At 45.0% G+C, this 11,945-nt stretch overlaps 1 long non-coding RNA gene across 1 annotated transcript; it reads left to right on the top strand.

Annotated features, from left to right (window-relative positions):
• The first annotated feature begins 636 nt into the window (after positions 1 to 636).
• Positions 637 to 3,308, top strand: LOC140488932 (uncharacterized). The gene is made up of 3 exons (XR_011963067.1): positions 637 to 670; positions 766 to 846; positions 3,243 to 3,308. It is a non-coding gene; the product is annotated as an uncharacterized lncRNA (long non-coding RNA).
• Positions 3,309 to 11,945: the final 8,637 nt, after the last annotated feature.

Here is an 11,945-nt window from a genome sequence, read left to right as displayed (position 1 = left end):
CACTGTGGAGTATCTGCAATACTAAGAATATTATGGTCAGCACGTTTAGTGAGTTAGTCACACTGCAGGTGAGGGCTACACTGGCAGAAAGGGAATGGGTGACTGTCAGATCACGAAAATAGACAGGAAGGGAGTGTGGAGTCCCCAGTGGTTATCCTCTTCTCAAACAGGTACAGATATACCACTTGGGATTCTGTTGGGAGGTTACGGGTGGGGTAGCCTCTGAGGAAATCAGCAACAGTCAGGTTCATGACATCACAGAAAGGTCTGCTGTACAGAGCGGGAGGAAAGAGATTGGCAGGGCTAAAGTGACAGGAGATTCAATAGTCGATGCACAGACAGGCACTTCTATGGCCACAGACATGAATCCAGGATGGTATGTTACCTCCCTGGTGCCAGGATCCGCAATAGCTTGGATAGGCTATTGGACATTGTGGAGCTGGTGGGTAAACAGCCCATGGTGGTGAAATCTTCTCACTATGAAGACCATGGATCATTTACATTCTCCACTGCTTCCCACTCCTATCTGCTTCGAAAAGAGAATCACAGAGAAACATGGAATAAAATGGGGTCAGAGTCTCTGGTATAAAACTGTTTAATACAGTGCCCCCATCTTATCCATATTGGTCATTATCCATTATTGCGGCGTCTATAGTGCCATCCGACCAAGGTGATCATTTTTTAAAATTTTGAAAACACAATTTTATTTTTAAAAAGCTCTCCTGCGCGATTTAAAAATAAATCTCTTTTTGTTTATTCACTCAGTTGATGTGGGTGTTTACCCTGAGGGCAGTTGAGAGTTACCTACATTGCTGTGGGTCTGGAGTCACTTGTCGGCCAGACCAGGTGAGGATGACAGTTTCTTTCCCTAAAGGACGTTAATGAATCAGATGGGTGTTTTCGAAAAATCGACAATAGTTTCATGGTCATCATTAGCCTTTTCATTCTCGAGAATGAATAGCAAGAATACCATCTGGCCATTACCTCCCTTTTTAGCAGAGTTTTTTTTAAAAAAGGTCCCTCGTTCTACATGGACAATTTGTGATAAAATACTCAAATGTCCATGTGTCGGCCTCTCCAAAATGTCACTCAACAGAAACCTGTTTGGGGGGGAAAATATTTGACTTTTTTTTGTGTTTTTTATTTTTCATTTTTGAGGTAAAAGAAACTGAAATGAATCCAAATAAAAATCTTACAACAAGGACATGTAATTTCTGAAGCTGGAGGGGGATTACAGAGACGCTGACGGTAGTGAGGCTGGAGGGGGATTACAGAGACTGGGAGGGTGGTGAGTCTGGAGGGGGATTACAGAGACAGGGAGGGTGGTGAGTCTGGAGGGGGATTACAGAGACAGGGAGGGTTGTGAGGCTAGAGGGTGATTGTTGTCCAAACATCACTGTGGTGCACATGGACTGCAGCATTTCTGGAAGACAGTCTACCACCACTTTATCCAACACAAAGGTGGTCAATAAATACTGGTCTGGGCAGCAAAGGCAACCCCCAGTGAATAAAACCAAGCAGTGACCTCTCTGAGCTGACTGGCTGTGAAGTTATAAACATCTCTGGAAATGGAGTGGACAGAGAAGAGAAACAGTGACATTTCACAGCTGCCCTCCGAGAGTCCTCACCCTTGGAAGTACTCAGAGCCGGGGATCAGCTCAGTGGGTTTCAGTCTCTTCAAACATCAATCTTAGTCTGTTCTACTTTATTAAATCTACAATAGTGAGTAAGGTGAGGGTTTCTTTTTAATGTCTTACAGTCTCTTGATTCAATGTTTAAAATATAAAATGTAAGCATTGTTATTTCGGGCAGTATTTTTCCAGCAGTAAGACTGCCTTTTTCTTGGTCTGGAGATTCTTAAGGCCGAGAGGTGGCCTGTTGTAGAGTGGCGTACTGTTCCTGTCGGATGTGGGAGATTAGGGAGAGTCTCCATGATCCTGTGGTTATGACTGCAGGAAGTATGATTGTAAATCCAGTTGGATCGCATATATTGGTGGAGGAGTGATTAAAGGCAGTGAGGAATTGACAGGAGCCTGGGGGTGTGATAAGGGGCAGTCTCAGGATTGCAGGATACTGCAGATACAGTCAGGTAGGTGGGTTACCTCCAAGAAAGCTAGGAGGTGGTAGGCAGGTAGTACAGCAGTCTTCTATGGCTATCCCCCCCTCTCAAACAAGTATACTGTTTTGGAAAATGTAGTTGGTAATAGACTTTCAGGGAAATGTAACACTGACAGTCAAGTTACTGTGACTGAGACTGGCTCTACTGTAATGTGAGGTATATCCAATTCCACGTGATCAATGGTGATAGGGGACTTTCTAGTCAGGGGCACAGTCTGCCGTTTCTGCAGCTGACTGTGAGACATCAGAATGGGGTGGTGCCTGGGTCAAGGATGACTCGAGATGGTTCAGAATCTTCTCAAAGCGGAGGATAGCCAGTGGGAGGTCATTGTACATTGGTACCAATGGCATGGGAAGGGGGAAGCCTGGGGTCCTGACGAGCAGGGAGATTTGCTCGTGCCACTTGGGAGGCATTAAACCAGTGAGGGATTCAGGGTAATCCTAAAGAGATAGTGAGAAAAGAGGTGAGTCTGAGACTGGTACTGTTCACCAGTCAGACTGTCAAGGCAGCAAGAGCAAGTCACAGAATGAGGTGGGACGGACCAGTTACACTGCATTCATTTCAGTGCAAGTGACCTGACAGGTCAGGCAGATGGGCTCAGGCTATGGTTTTGAATAACATGGCACTGGAATATTATAGCAATTACAGAGGCATCACTCAGAGATGGATAGGACTAACAGCTTAATGTTCCAGGGTATAGATGCTATAGCAAGGTTGGAAGGGGGCAACAGAGCAGGGGGAGTGGCATCTTTGATTAGGGATAATGTTACGGCTGGGCTTCCGGAGGATATTCCTCGGAGTACATCCAGGCAGTTATTTGTGTGGTACAGAAAAATAAGAAAGGGATGATCATTTTATTGGGATTGTATTATAGACCCTCTCTCAAAAGTCAGCGGGGAATTGAGACAACATTTTACCGAGAGATCTCAGTTATCTGTAAGAATAATGTAGTTGCAATGATAAGGGGTTTTAACTTTACCAACATGGTAAAGTGCTGTAGTTTTAAGGGCTTGGATGGAAAGATATTTGTTCAGTGTGTACGATAACATTTCAGATTCAGTTTGTAGGATGTACTTACTAGAGAAGGAACAAAACCTGACCTGTTTTCTTTATTCATTTACAGGATGAGGCTGTCACTGGCTCGGCCAGCATTTATTGTTGCGTTTACCCAGAGGGCAGTTAAGAGTCAACCACGTTGCTATAGGTCTGGAGTCCCTTGCAGACCAGACCAGGTAAGGATGGCACTTTCCTTCCCTAAAGGTCATGAGTGAACCAGATGAGTTTTCCAACAATTGACAATGGATTCCTTGTGGTCACTAGATTATTTTTTCCAGATATTTATTGAATTCACATTCCACCATCTGGGATTCAAACCCAGATCCCCAGATCGTTATCTGGGTCTCTGGATTAACTGTCTAGGGATAATTTCACTCCGTCATCAGGACATGAGGCAGGGTGAGTGACTGAGGTATCAGTGGGGCAAACATCAGCACCAATGATCCCACAGTATTGTGGCTCAGTGGTTAGCGCTGCTTCATCAGCACCAGGGACCTGGGTTTGATTCCAGCCTCAGGCGACTGCCTCTGTTCAAGTTGGCACATTCTCCCCAGTGTCTGTAAGGGTTTCCTTCAGGTGTTCCAGTTTCCTCCCACAGTCCAAAGATGTGTAGGTTAGTTGGATGAACCATGTTAAATTTCCCATCGTGTCTAGATGCAGTATGAGGTTTTGGGATGTGCAGGCAAATCTCTGCCTGATGTGAAAAGATCCTTTTGGGGTCTTGGTCAGAGGTCAGAGGGAGGTGTGGCCGCACGTTTTACATTCCCGTGGCGGCAAGGGAGGGTCAAGGGTGTGGTGCGTGGGTTGGTGGGAGGGTTTGGACCAAACAAGGAAGGCGCAGCGGGAATGGTCTCTGCGGAACACAGATAGGGGTTGGAGAGGGAAATATGTCTCTGGTGGTGGGGTCTGGCTTTAGGTAGCAGAAATAACAGGTTAATGCACTGTATCTGGAGATTAGTGGGGTCGAAGGTGAAGACCGCAGGGTTATATTCTTTATTGTAGCTGGAGGGGTGGGGTAAAGGCAGAGGTGCGGGAAGTGGAGGGTATGTGTTGGAGGGCATTGTTGATCAAGTCAGAGGAAAATTACGGTCCTTGAAGTCGGCCTTTCTGGGATGTCCTGGAATAGGATCCAAAGAGATTAAACAAATATATCACAGACGAAAGATTAACTGGACCAGAGAATAGGACACCTTAAAGGTCAACAAGGCTGTCTATGGAACCACAGGGGGTGCGAAAGATATGCAAATATTTCACGTCATTTTTACTGGAGAAGTATATGGAAGCTCGAGAGTTTGGAGAAATAAACAGTGATAACTTGAAAAGTGTCCATGTTACAGAGGAGGTGGGACTGGATGTCTTAAATCACATCAAGGTGGGTAAAGCCCTGGAACCTGATCAGGTGTATCCTGGAACTTTCTGGAAATCTAGGGAAGTGATTGTTGGGCCTCACCTGAGGTATTTGTATCGTTGATGGCGACAGGTGAGGTGCCATTATTTTAAAAAGGTGGTAAGGAGAGGCCATGGAACAAGAGAACAGTGAGCCTGAAGTCAGTGGCAGGCAAATTGTTGGAAGGGATTCTGATGGACAGATATCCTTCTATTTGGAAAGGTAGGGAAGAACAGGGAGAGTCAATGTGGCTTTGTACATGCACAATTGTATCTCACTAACTTGAGTGAGTGTTTTGAAGTGACAAAGAAAATTGATTAAGCCAGGCAGTTTATATGGACATTCAACAAGGTTCTACAAAGCAGACTGGTTCGCAGGGTTAGATAACATGGAATGCAGGGAGAGCAAGCCATTACAAAACTGCCTTGAAGGTAGGAGACAGAGGATGATGGAGGGTTGCTTTGCGGACTGGAGGCCTGTGAGCAGCAGTGTGCTGCAAGGATGGATATTGGGCCCTTAAATAAATGACTTGGATGTGAATATATGAGGTATGGTCAGTAGGTTTACAGAAGACACCAAAATTGGAGATGTAGTGGATAGTGAATATGGTTAGTTCAGAATACAACAGGATCTTGATCAGATGGGCCATTGGAGCAAGGAATGGCAGACGGAGTTCAATTTAGATAAATGCGAGCTGTTGTATTTTGGAAAGGCAAATCAGGACAGGACGTATGCACTTAATGGAAAAGTCCTGGGGAACATTGCTGAACAAAGGGACCTTGGAGTGCAGGTTCATAGTTCCTTGAAAGTAGAGTCACAGGGAGGCAGGGGAGTGAATGCAGCATTTGGCACGCTCCCGATTATCGGTCAGTGCATTGAATGCAGCTGTTGTGATGTCATATTGTGGCTGGACAGGGCACTGATTACAACTCTTCTGGAATTCTGTTTTCAGTTCCAATCTCCCTGTTCTTGGAATAATGTTGAGAAACTTGAAAGGGTTCAGAAAACATTTGCAAGGATTTTACCAGGGTTGGACGGTTTGAGCTATTGGGAAAGGCTGAATAGGCTGGGACTATTTTCCCTGGAGAGTTGGAGGCTGAGAGTTGATCTTATAAAATCATGAAGGGCATGGATAAGGTGAGCAGTCAGGGACTTTTTCCCAAGTTCGGTGGGTCCAGAACGAGAGGGTACAGGCATAATGTGAGAGGGAAAAGATTTAAAAGGGATCTAAGGGGCATCTTATTCATGTTGAGGGCATTGCAAGTCTGGAATGAACTGCCAGAGGAAGGCTAGTACAATTGCAGCATTTAAAAGGCATCTGATTGGGTACATGAAGAGGAAGGTTTTAGAGGGATAAGGGTGAACCTCTGGCAAATGGGACTCCATTAACGCTCTCCGTTATTGGTCAATGCTTTGAATACAAAAGCTGGGATGTCATATTGTGAGTAGACAGGACATTGATTAAGCCACTTCTGGAATTCTGTTTTCAGTTTGAATTTCCCTGTTCTGGGAAGGATGTTGTGAAACTTGAAAAGGTTTGGACAAGATTTACAAAAACGTTGCCAGGATTGGAGGATTTGGGCTACTGGGAGAGGCTGAATAGGCTGGGGCTATTTTCTCTGGAGAGTCAAAGACTGAGGTGACTTCATGGAGATTTATAAAATCACGAGTGGCATGGGTAAGGTGAGCAGCCGGGGTCCTATTTCCTCAGGTTAGGTGGGTCCAAAACTAGAGCACCTGGGTTTAAGTTGAGAGGGCAAAGATTTAAAAGGGATCTAAATGGCAATGTTTTCAAGCTGAGTGTGGTGTGTGTATGGGAGGGGCTACCAGATGAAGTAGTGGAGGCTGATAAAATCACAACATTTAAAAGGCTTCCAATTGGGTACATGAGTAGGAAGGGTTTTGATGGATGCAGGCCAATAGATGGTAATTGGGAATCCATTAGTTTCGGATTCCTTGTTGGCACGGACGAATTGGACCGAAGGTCTGTTTCTTTGATATTAATAAATTAAGATGCATTCCTCTCTTTTGTGGAGAGCTAGCTGAAACACAGATAATTATCCTTGGAGCTGAGAAGGTGAAGCAGTGATTTCGTCCTGGTGCAGATTTGGTTCCAAGATCTTGAATTTGCAGAGAGAGAGAGGAATTGTTAACACTCACAATTTTTAGTAACTACTTTCAAGTAATTGGCAAATAATACAAGATGAAAATGTGAACACTATTTTACTCAGTAAGTTTTGAGCATCTGGAACAGTCTGAACGACACAGATTCAGCAGGTATTCTGAAACAGACTTGGAATTTTACTTTTCAAGGAAAGATTTGGGTGGCTATGGGCACATGGGAGGGGACTTGGGACAGATTTGCAGCATCTCCAGAGGGAGTGAGTACAGCCCCAATGGGCTGAATAGCCCCCAGCCCCTGTGCTCTTTGATACTGCCCCATTCACTGTGAATGATGAAGCTCATCTCAGGGCAGAGAGCGGGATTAGCCCTCCACTCCCATCACAATGGGGCCCGGCTGATTGACGGCAGCTCCAGACCAATAGGAGGAGAGGCTGTGTGGTCCTGTAGCCAATGGGAGTGAATGAGGGGTGTGGCCAGCAAGACAATACCTGTCCATGAGCTGTGCAGGTGCAGTGTCACTGTTTGGGGTTGGGAGAGACAGCAGAGACTGGGACAGAGGCTGTGGGACCTGAATTACAAATTCCTGGTAAATTAAAACCAGAACAACTGCGGAAGATGTAAATCAGAAACAACAACCAGGAGGTTCTGGAAAAGCTCAGCAGGTCTGGCAGCATCTGTGATGAAAAATCAGAGTTAAAGTTTCAGACCCAGTGTCCCTTCCTCAGGACAGATGTTACTGAGAAAAAAAGTCAGTTTATGTGCAGAAGTTAGTGTGTGGGGGAAGATAAAGGATAGGTGGGGATAGAGTGAGAAGAACGGTTGGATAAAGGAGTGGATAACGATCTGGCTGGGGCAAGGTGATTAGCTGTTAATGGACACTGTTAGTAGCTAACCACAGGTAGGGTGTAATGGCAGGCTGTGAGAACAAGGCCTGGTGTGTGGGGTAGGGGGCTACGACATGAGGTTGTTAACTTATGGTTAGCCACTAACTGTCCCCATTGTAAGCTGTTGACCACCTGTATCACTCCACGATTGGAGCTGCTGAGGACACAAACCTTTGGAATATCCTCCCTAACTCCCTCTCTCCGCCTTAAAGATGTATCTAAAAATCGTTCTCTTTAATCAACATTTCCATCATTCGTGAAGCATTTTAGGAGATTTGTCAATGTGAAAGGCTCCATACAATGCAGGTAGTTGTTGTTATTGTCTGACATCAGGAGAAACAGGGATGAGCCCCCTCTCTCTCATACCTGATGAACAACAGCAAAAGCAGGAAGCACTGAGCATGCTCCAGCCCACAATGGGCCTCGGATTATTGATGTCATCACAGAACCAATAAGAGTGGGGGGAATGAGGGGCGACAGGGGCTTGTTGGTCCTTCAACCAATCAGAGTGAATGAGGGGCGGGACTATACTCAACCACGTGACAGCACAGTGTTGTTGTAGCCAAAGCATTGGAAATGTGTGAAGGTGCAGGGCAGGGGAAAGGAAAGACATATTGACCAGGAAGAGAAGGAAATTTTCATGGTATGGGATGAGAGGTTTTACAGAACTTAGTGCACATTGTAAAACACAATTTTGAAAATCCCAAATTCTGCACCATTTTCCCTCCCTATAATGCATATTGCACTCCCTGAAATATCAACTGTGTGTTTCTCCCTCCACAGACACCAGTGATCAGTCCCAAAGCCCCATTACCTATGGAGAAGGTGATGTTTGACTTCCTTCTACAGCTGCAGTTCGTGTGGTGAAGGTGCGCCCACAATGTGTTTGAGTAAGAGCTGTTATAGATTATTCACTCAGCGACAGTGAAGAGTTGACAATGTATGTGCAAATCAACGACAGTTTGTTTTTTTTAATCATGTTTATAATTCCACAAAAATACTATTGAGAACTTCTGACATAAGGCCACAGATCGGGATATTAGGTCAGGTGGTCAAAAGAATTGCCAAATAAGCAGGTTTTCAGGAATACCTTAAAGGAGGAAAGCAGGTCTGAGGGGGTTAGGGTGGGAATTCCAGACCGTGTTGCCTTGGCAACAGTAGAAACAGCCAGACAGGTGAAGCAATGAATAAACACATCGTTGGGAGTCTGAAAGAAAATGAGTTGTCGGGATCTCACAGGTTGTGTGGTGCAGGGAGACAGGGATGTTCACAGCCAGGAATTACATCAAGGGGGAGAATTTTAAATTGTTGCTTGTTAATAGGAGCCTTTTGATGGATCAACAAGTTTTAGTACAAGTGAGCACTTGGGCAGTAGGGTTTTAGATACTCTTGAGCTTATATGTAAATTGAATGTGGGAGGCTGGCCAGGAGTGTGTTTGGGTAATGAAGTCTGGAGATTACACAGGGATGGACGAGTGTTTCATTAAATGAGCTGAGACTAGGGTGGAGTTGGGTGATGTCACTGATGGAGGAATAGTGCTTTTGGAGTTGGGCTGCTCCTCCTCTTCATCACTCCCCCTCCCCAATTCACAGATATTGTTCCTTGTTCTGTCTGTCTGTCTTTTCTGGTTATGTCCTTCTCTCCCATTCTGCTACAAACTAATATTTGACCCCATCGTTGTTGCAAAAACCTACTCCATCCCGACTCTCCCGTTCCTTTCTGAATTCCTTGTATTTGGTGTCCCTTGAGGATCACTCCTCGTTCCCTCCTGTTTCTCACCTACATACTGCCAGGAGGTGACATTGTCCAAAAGCACCGTGTTAGGTTTCACATGACAATGCCCAGCTCTCCCTCCCCATCATCCCTCTCCATTACTCAGTTATCAAACTGCTCATCACACTTCCACTACGTGATTAGCTGCAATTTCCTGTTTGGGTAAGTGCTGTTATAGATTATTCACTCAGCGACAGTGAAGAGTTGACAATATGTGTGCAAATCAACAACAGTTTGTTTTTTTTTATCATGTTTATAATTCCACAGGAATACTATTGAGAACGTTGCAATGGTTAAACCCATTGCCTTCAGTTGCTATTACAAATTACGTTCCCTTACTGCTGAGCCCCTCCCTCTCCCTGGGAACTGTCTGAGACAGAACCACACTCTTGACAATATTGCTCTTGTATCTGACCCCAAGGTGACCTTCTGATCAGACATCTACACAATCACAAAAACCAGGAATTCCAATCTCTTAAATGTTGCTTGTCTCCACCTCACCCCAGCTCCATTGCTACTGAAACCCCTGACCTGTGTCGGTGTTGCCTTAAACTTGACAAATCCAAAACAGAACCCGTGATTCGGTGACTGACCCAGAATCTGGTTCCAGACTCCCTCATGATGGGAAACATTCTCTCTGTATTTACCCTGTCAAACTCCTTAAGAATCTGACATGTTACAATGAGATCCCCTCTCATTCTTCCGAAATCCAGTGAGTAGAGTCCCAACTTCTTCAGCCTTTTCTTTTAAAGATAATCCCTGCAAACCAGGGTTCATCCCAGTCAATCTTCTGTGAAATGCCTCTGATGGAATGATGTATTTCCTTAAATAAAGGGACCAAAACTTCTGTCATTACTCCAGATGTGGTCTGACTCGCACTTTATAAAGTTCCTCTCAGGTATATACTCCAAACAACTCCCTTTAAACTTGCACAGATGTGAGAAATGCTCAGCAGGTCATGCAACATCTGTGAAGAAAAATCAGTTAAAGTTTCGGGTCTGGTCACCCTTCCTCAGATACGTTAACTCTAATTTCTTTTCACAGATGCTGCGAGACCTGCTGAGCTTTTCCAGAAACTTCTGTTTCTCTTCCTGGTTTACAGCATCTTCCGTTGTTTCGGTTTTCATATCCTTTAAACTTGCCCCCTCTCATTGAGAATTTGTCATTTTCACCTTGGAAAAAAGATTCACATTTGTTTGGACTCCCCTACCCTGGGAAAAAAGAAGCCATGACTAGTCACCCTATCATTGCTCCTCATAATTTTATAAAGTTTGATAAAGCCACCTAAAGTGTCCAGTGCTGCAGGGAAATAGCCTCAGCCTATTCAGCCTCTCCCTATTGTTCAAATGTTCCAATACTGGCAACACCCTAGTAAAACATTTCTGAACTCTTGCAAGTTTCCCAACATCTTTCTTATAGCAGGGAGACTGGAATTGAAAGCAGTCTGGGGATTCCAAAAGTGGCCGAGCCAATAAACTGTACAACCGAAATATGATCTCCCAACTCCTATCCTCAATGCACTGCCCAATAACAGCTAGCATACCGCATACCACCTTCACCGACCTGTCTACCTTCAACCACACTTTCAAGGAACTATCAACCCACAATGCACGGTCTGTTTGTCTGTCAACACTTCCCAGGAACTTGTCATTAAGAGGTTGAGTCCTCTCCCTATCCCCCCTCTCTTTCCCCACCCATTTCGGTCCCACCCCTCTCGATCCACCCACGCCCTGACTGCCTATCCTCCCTCCCAGTCCCCTAGTTCTGTTTTCCCCCACTGCAGGGCAAATATCTTGTCTATTTACCCTATCCATGCCCAGCAAGATTTTAAAAATCTCTTTCGGGTCACCACTCAGCCTCTGACGCTGCAGGAAAAACAGCCTATCCAACCCTGGCAACATGCTATAATTCTTTTCTGATCTCTTTAAAGTTTAAGAACATCCATCTGATAGGAAGGAGAGCAGAATTCTATGGAATATTGATTCAGCGACTTTTGCGATGTCCTGTAGAGCCGCAATATGACCTCCCAACCCCTATACTCAATGCTCTGACCAGTAAAGACAAGCAGACCAACTGCCGCCTTCACTATCCTATCTATTTTTTACTCTACTGATAAGGAACTATGAACCTGCGCTCCAAGGACTCTTTGTTTAGCAGCACTCCCCAGGAACTTACTATTAACTGTATAAGTCCTGCTAAAGTTTGATTTTCCAAAATGCTGCAGCTTGCATTTTTCTAAACTGAACTCCTTAGCCCATTCACCCATCTGATCCAGATCCTCTTGTACTCTGAGGTAATCTTTTTCACTGTCTACTACACCTCCCATTTTGGTGTCATCTGCAAACGTACTTACAATACCTCTTATGTTCACATCCAAATCATGGATATAACTGGCGAAAAGTAGTGGATCCAGCACCGATCCTTGTGAGACTCCACTGGTCACAGGCCTCCAGCCTGAAAAGCACCCTCTGCCTTCTACCTTCGGGCCAGTTCTGTACTCCATGTGATCTAACCTTGCTGACCAGTCTCCCATGAGGGACCTTGTCAAACACGTTACTGAAGTCATGTAGATCATGTCCATGCTCTGAACTCAGCCATCCT

Source organism: Chiloscyllium punctatum, chromosome 18 (assembly GCF_047496795.1).
Source record: "Chiloscyllium punctatum isolate Juve2018m chromosome 18, sChiPun1.3, whole genome shotgun sequence".
Classification (NCBI taxonomy): domain Eukaryota; kingdom Metazoa; phylum Chordata; class Chondrichthyes; order Orectolobiformes; family Hemiscylliidae; genus Chiloscyllium; species Chiloscyllium punctatum.
This window is presented reverse-complemented; position numbering and strand designations above follow the sequence as displayed.